The 6168-nt window shown below is 45.1% G+C and overlaps 1 protein-coding gene across 1 annotated transcript in view; it reads right to left on the reverse strand.

Moving 5' to 3' along the window:
• C7H8orf58 (chromosome 7 C8orf58 homolog) overlaps positions 1-6168 on the reverse strand; it is a 34132-nt gene that overhangs the window by 27586 nt on the left and 378 nt on the right. The gene's annotated exons all lie outside the window — the stretch shown is intronic.

A 6168-nucleotide genomic window follows, 5' to 3' on the forward strand; every position in this document is an offset into this window, starting at 1 on the left:
TCGTCGACCCTGTTGTTGTATTGTTGTGTTTTAATTGCACTGTAAACCGCATTGAGTCGCCTGCAAGGGCTGAAAAATGCGGTATAAAAATGAAGCAAATAAATAAATAAATAAATAAATAAATTGATTAAATGTCCTTTGAGCAGTCTCTGTCCCCTTGGAGTGCCTCTGGTGTTGCCGCAAGAAGGTCCTCCGTGGTGCATGTGGCAGGGCTCAGGGTGCATTGCAGTAGGTGGTCAGTGGTTTGCTCTTCTCCACACTCGCATGTCGTGGACTCCACTTTGTGGCCCCATTTCTTGAGGTTGGCTCTGCATCTCGTAGTGCCAGAGCGCAGTCTGTTCAGCGCCTTCCAAGTCGCCCAGTCTTCTGTGTGCCCAGGGGGGAGTCTCTCATCTGGTATCACCCACGAATTAAGGTGCTGGGTTTGAGCCTGCCACTTTTGGACTCTCGCTTGCTGGGGTGTTCCAGCGAGTGTCTCTGTAGATCTAAGAAAACTATTTCTTGATTTAAGTCGTTGACATGCTGGCTGATACCCAAACAGGGGATGGGCTGGAGGTGTTACTGCCTTGGTCCCTCCACTATTGGCTGCTACTTCCTGGCAAATGTCAGGTGGTGCAATACCGGCTAAACCAGGGGTCCTCAAACTAAGGCCTGGGGCCGGATGCAGCCCTCCAAGCTCATTTACCCGGCCCTTGCATAGGGTCAACCTAAGCCTGGAATGACTTGAAAGCATACAACAACAGCAACAATCCTATCTCATCAGCCAAAAGCAGGCCCATATTTCCCATTGAAATACCAATAAGTTTACATTTGTTGAAATTGTTCTTCATTTTAATTATTGTATTGTTTTAAGTGTTTTTTGCACTACAAATAAGATGTGCATAGGAATCCATTCTTTTTTTTCTCCAAATTATAAGCCAGCCCTCCAACAGTTTGAGGGACTGTGACCTGGCCCTCTGTTTACAAAGTCTGAGGACCCCTGGGCTAAACAGTGTCATTTCTAGAGCCACCCATTGATTCTGACCATGAAAGCCTTTGGCAATACAGTTATACTTAATTTGCCGCCTTGATCCAAGTAGACAGCGAATAAATACTGAAATGAGTAAAATAAGAACCCGAAACCAACGCCCTTCCCTTTTGCTCCCTTTTCCTGGCATCCTAAGGACACACACACAAACCTATCTCCACCTCTCATCAGCCTGTCTGGACTGTCCAGTGAACTGTGGAAGAATGCCTGGCCCAAGGAGGGCGGCTGACGGGAGAAAGGCTCAGCGCAGGGACAGATCTGCCATCGCCTTCCAATTTGGGGCATAATTGCAACCAGTGAAACCAGTACGGCTTCATCTCAAGGGCAGCGAGCCCCAATTGTTCCACTACAGAGAGACTCCGCTACTCTTCAAAGCCAGCCAAGTGCTTAACAGGGCAGGCGGGGGCCGGGGAGGGAGAAGAAACACACCGGCGGCTACGCACAAAACGGATGGTTTGATCAGCTCTCAACTGGGCAGCTGCCAGGAGGTGAAGCCTTCCCAGATAACAAAGATTCCCCAATCTGTCTCCTCTTCTTCTTTCTTCTTTCCCCTTCTTCTTCTTTCTCCTTTCTTCTGTCTCCTCCCTTCCTTCCTTCTCCTTTCTCCTTCTCCTTTCTTCTGACTCCTTCTTTCTTCTTTCTCCTTTCTTCTTTCTCCTTCTCCTACTTCTTTCTCCTACTTCTTTCTTCTTTCTCCTACTTTTCTTTCTTTCTCCTTCTCCTTTCTTCTGCCTCGTTCATTCTTCTTTCTCCTTCTCCTTTCTCCTTCTCCTTTCTTCTTCTCCTACTTCTTTCTTCTTTCTCCTACTTTTCTTTCTTTCTCCTTCTCCTTTCTTCTGCCTCCTTCTTTCTCCTTCTCCTTTCTTCTTTCTCCTTTTTCCTTCTCCTTCTTTCTTCTTTCTCCTACTTTTCTTTCTTTCTCCTTCTCCTTTCTTCTTTCTCCTTTTTCCTTCTCCTTCTTTCTCCTACTTCTTTCTTCTTTCTCCTACTTTTCTTTCTTTCTCCTTCTCCTTTCTTCTGCCTCCTTCTTTCTTCTTTCTCCTTCTCCTTTCTCCTGCCTCCTTCTTTCTTCTTCTCCTTTCTCCTTTCTTCTTTCTCCTTCTCCTACTTCTTTCTTCTTTCTCCTACTTTTCTTTCTTTCTCCTTCTCCTTTCTTCTTTCTTCTGCCTCCTTCTTTCTTCTTTCTCCTTCTCCTTTCTCCTTCTCCTACTTCTTTCTCCTACTTCTTTCTTCTTTCTTCTACTTTTTTCTTTCTTTCTCCTTCTCCTTTCTTCTGCCTTCTTCTTTCTCCTTCTCCTTTCTCCTTCTCCTTTCTCCTGCCTCCTTCTTCTTTCTCCTGCCTCCTTCTTCTTTCTCCTTTTCCTTTCTTCTTTCTCCTTCTTTTTTTTCTCCTTCTCCTTTCTTCTTTTTCCTTCTTCTTTCTTCTTTTTCCTTCTTCTTTCTCCTTCTCCTTTCATCTTCTCCTGCCTCCTTTTTCTTATGCCTCCTCCTTCTTCCTCCTCCTTCCTTCCTTCTTCCATCCTTCTTTCCTCCTTCCTTCCTTCTTCCTCTCCTTCTCCAGTTGCACCTTCTTAAGAATATCCGTGCCGGCTTTCTGAATGCCAGGGCCAATAAGAGGGAAAACTGGACATCAACAAAGTCTTCAAATTGCAATCTTGCAGAATGAAGAAGGGTGCATCCAGGCCTGGGCAAACTTTGGCCCTCCAGGTGTTTTGGACTTCAACTCCCACCATCCCTAACAGCCTCTGGCCCTTTCCATTTCTCTCTCAGTCGCTTCAGCCAGCATTTCTCAACCTGGGGGTCGGGACCCCTGGGGGGGGGGTCACAAGGGGGTGTCAAAGGGTTCACCAAAGACCATCAGAAAACATGATACTTTATCTTGGTCATGGGGATTCTGTGTGGGAAGTTTGGCGCAATTCTATCGTTGGTGGGGTTCAGAATGCTCTTTGATTGTAGGTAAACTATAAATCCCAGCAACTACAACTCCCAAATGTCAAGGTCTGTTTTCCCCAAACTCCACCAGTGTTCACATTTAGGCATATTGAGTATTCATGTCAAGTTTAGTCCAGATCTATCATTGTTTGAGTCCACTGCGCTCACTGGATGTAGGTAAACTACAACTCCCAAATTGAAGGTCAATGCCCACCAAACCCTTCCAGTATTTTCTGTTGGTCATGGGAGTTCTGTGTACCAAGTTTGGTTCAATTCCATTGCTGGTGGAGCTCAGAATGCTCTTTGATTGTAGGTGAACTATAAATCCCAGCAACTACAACTCCCAAATAACAAAATCAGTCCCTTCCCAACCCCACCAGTATTCAAATTTGGACAGATCGGGTATTTGTGCCAAATTTGGTCCAGTGTATGAAAATCTTGCATATCAGATATTTACATTAGGATTAATAACCGTAGTAAAATTACACTTACGAAGTAACACCAAAAATAATTTTTTGGTTGAGGGTCCACAATATGAGTTCCACAATATGAGGAACTGTATTAAGGGGTCACGGCATTGGGAAGGTTGAGAAACCCTGCAATAGGTATTAACAAGGCTAAAAGACCACCAATCAAACTCGTTATCATTTGATTGTCACGCAAATGTACTACTAACTACATGCATGGATGGACCTGATTCCTAACTTGAGGCATACTTTAAAAACAAGCAAATGAACATCTACTAGGTTGTTGTGAGTTTTCCAGGCTGTCTGGCCATGTTCCAGAAGCATTCTCTCCTGATGCTTCGCCTGCTTCTATGGCAGGCATCCTCAGAGGTTGTGAGGCTGCCTGTCATAGATGTGGGAGAAAGGTCAGGTGAGAATGCTTCTGGAACATAGCCAGACAGCCTGGAAAACTCACAACAACCCAGTGATTCCAGCCATGAAAGCCTTTGACAACACAATCAGCGCCAGCTAACACCTCCCAACAAAGGATTCCCCAGACAGGAAACAACCAGGCTTTGAAACTGCAAAGCTATTCAATGCTAATCAAGGTGGGCAATTGCAAAACTCGCACCTACCTCAAACAGAAAAGAGTTCTTTCTATTGTCGAAGGCTTTCATGGCTGGAACCACAGGGTTGTTGTAAGTTTTTTGGGCTATATGGCCATGTTCTAGAAGCATTCTCTCCTGACCTCACAACCTCTAAGGATGCTTGCCCTAGATGCAGGCGAAATGTCAGGAGAGAATGCTTCTAGAATCGAGAACATGGCCATATAGCCCGAAATACCTCCAACAACCAAGAGTTCTTTCTCCCACCCTGGACTTTCCACAGATATATAAACCCCATTCTCCAGACCTCACCACCTTCTCACACAAGGCCTTCTCACACTGAGGGTTCTCCTAGACTGAGGCTTTTCTCCCACTGAGGCCTACTTCACACTGAGGGCTCTCTCAGACTGACACCTCTCACATGGAAGCGAACTAATCCTTTCATTGTAAGTTTTTCGGGCTGTAAGTTTTTCAGGCTTCTGAGGATTGCCATAGATGTGGGCCAAACGTCAGGAGAGAATGCTTCTGGAACATGGCCAGACAGTTTGGAAAACACACAACAACCCAGTGATTCCCAACATGAATGGAACATTGAACATTGACTATTTTAAGTAGCCATCAAAAGGCAGAGGAGAACATAGAAAAATGTAAATAATCCCTACAGATGCCACAGGCGTCAGACATACTTGTTTAGTCCCTCTCACAAAATCAAGGCGAGCTAAAACTGGTTTCACACTTTTGACTTGCAGGTCAGTTTCATTGACTCTGCTGCAATGAAACTGAAACGAAAGTGGCATAATGTGGCTGTGCGGATTGAGATGCGGGCACCAATGGTACTCACCCCACCCTCACTTGCATTAAAGCAGTGTTTCTCAACTTGGGGGTCAGGACCCCTGAGGGGGTCGCGAGGGGGGTGTTAAAGGGGTCACCAAAGACCATCAGAAAACACAGTATGTTCTGTTAGTCATGGGGGTTCTGTGTGGGACGTTTTGCCCAATTCTATCGTTGGTAGGGTTCAGAATGCTCTTTGATTGTGAACTATAAATCCCGGCAACTACAACTCCCAAATGTCAAGGTCTATTTTCCCCAAACTCCACCAGTGTTCACATTTGAGCATATTGAGTGTCCATGCCAAGTTTGGTCCAGATACACCATTATTTGACTCAGCAGTGCTCTCTGGATGTAGGTGAACTACAACTCCAAAACTCAAGGTCAATGCCCACCAAACCCTTCCAGGATTTTCTCTTGGTCAAGGGGGTTCTGTGTGGAAAATTTTTCCCAATTCTATCATTGGTGGGGTTCAGAATGCTCTTTGATTGGAGGTGAACTACAAATCCCAGCAACTACAACTCCCAAATGCAAAGGCCTATTTCCCCTACATTCCACCAGTGTTCACATTTAGGCATATTGAGTATTTGTGCTAAGTTAGGTCCAGGATGCATCATTCTTTGTGTCCACAGTGCTCTCTGGATGTAGGTGAACTACAACTCCCAAACTCAAGGTCAATGCCCACCAAACCCCTCCAGTATTTTCTATTGGTCATGGGAGTTCTGTCCGCCAAGTTTGGTTCAATTCCATCAGTGGTGCGGTTCAGAATACTCTTTGATTGTAGGTGAACTATAAATCCCAGCAACTACAACTCCCAAATGTCAATTCTATTTTCCCCAAACTCCACCAGTGTTCACATTTAGGCATATTGAGTATTTGTGCTAAGTTAGGTCCAGGATGCATCCTTGTTTGAGTCCATGTTGCTCTCTGGATGTAGGTGAACTACAACTCCAAAATTCAAGGTCAATGCCCACCAAAACCTTCCAGTATCTTCTGTTGGTTATGGGGGTTTTATGTGCCAAGTTTGGTTCAATTCCATCCTTGGTGGAGGTCAGAATGCTCTTTGATTGTAAGTGAACTACAAATCCCAGCAACTACAACTCCCAAATGTCAAGGTCTATTTTCCCCAAACTCCACCAGTGCTCACATTTAGGCATATTGAGTATTCTTGCCAAGTTTGGTCCAAATCCTTCATTGAGTCCAGAGTGCTCTCTGGATGTAGGTGAACTACAAATCCCAGGAAGTACAACTCCCCAGTGCCAAGGTCTGTTTCCCCCAAACTCTACTGGTGTTCACACTTGGGCATATGATGTTGCCTAATGCTTAGTCT

This window comes from Anolis sagrei, chromosome 7 (genome assembly GCF_037176765.1).
Source record: "Anolis sagrei isolate rAnoSag1 chromosome 7, rAnoSag1.mat, whole genome shotgun sequence".
Taxonomy (NCBI): Eukaryota; Metazoa; Chordata; class Lepidosauria; order Squamata; family Dactyloidae; genus Anolis; species Anolis sagrei.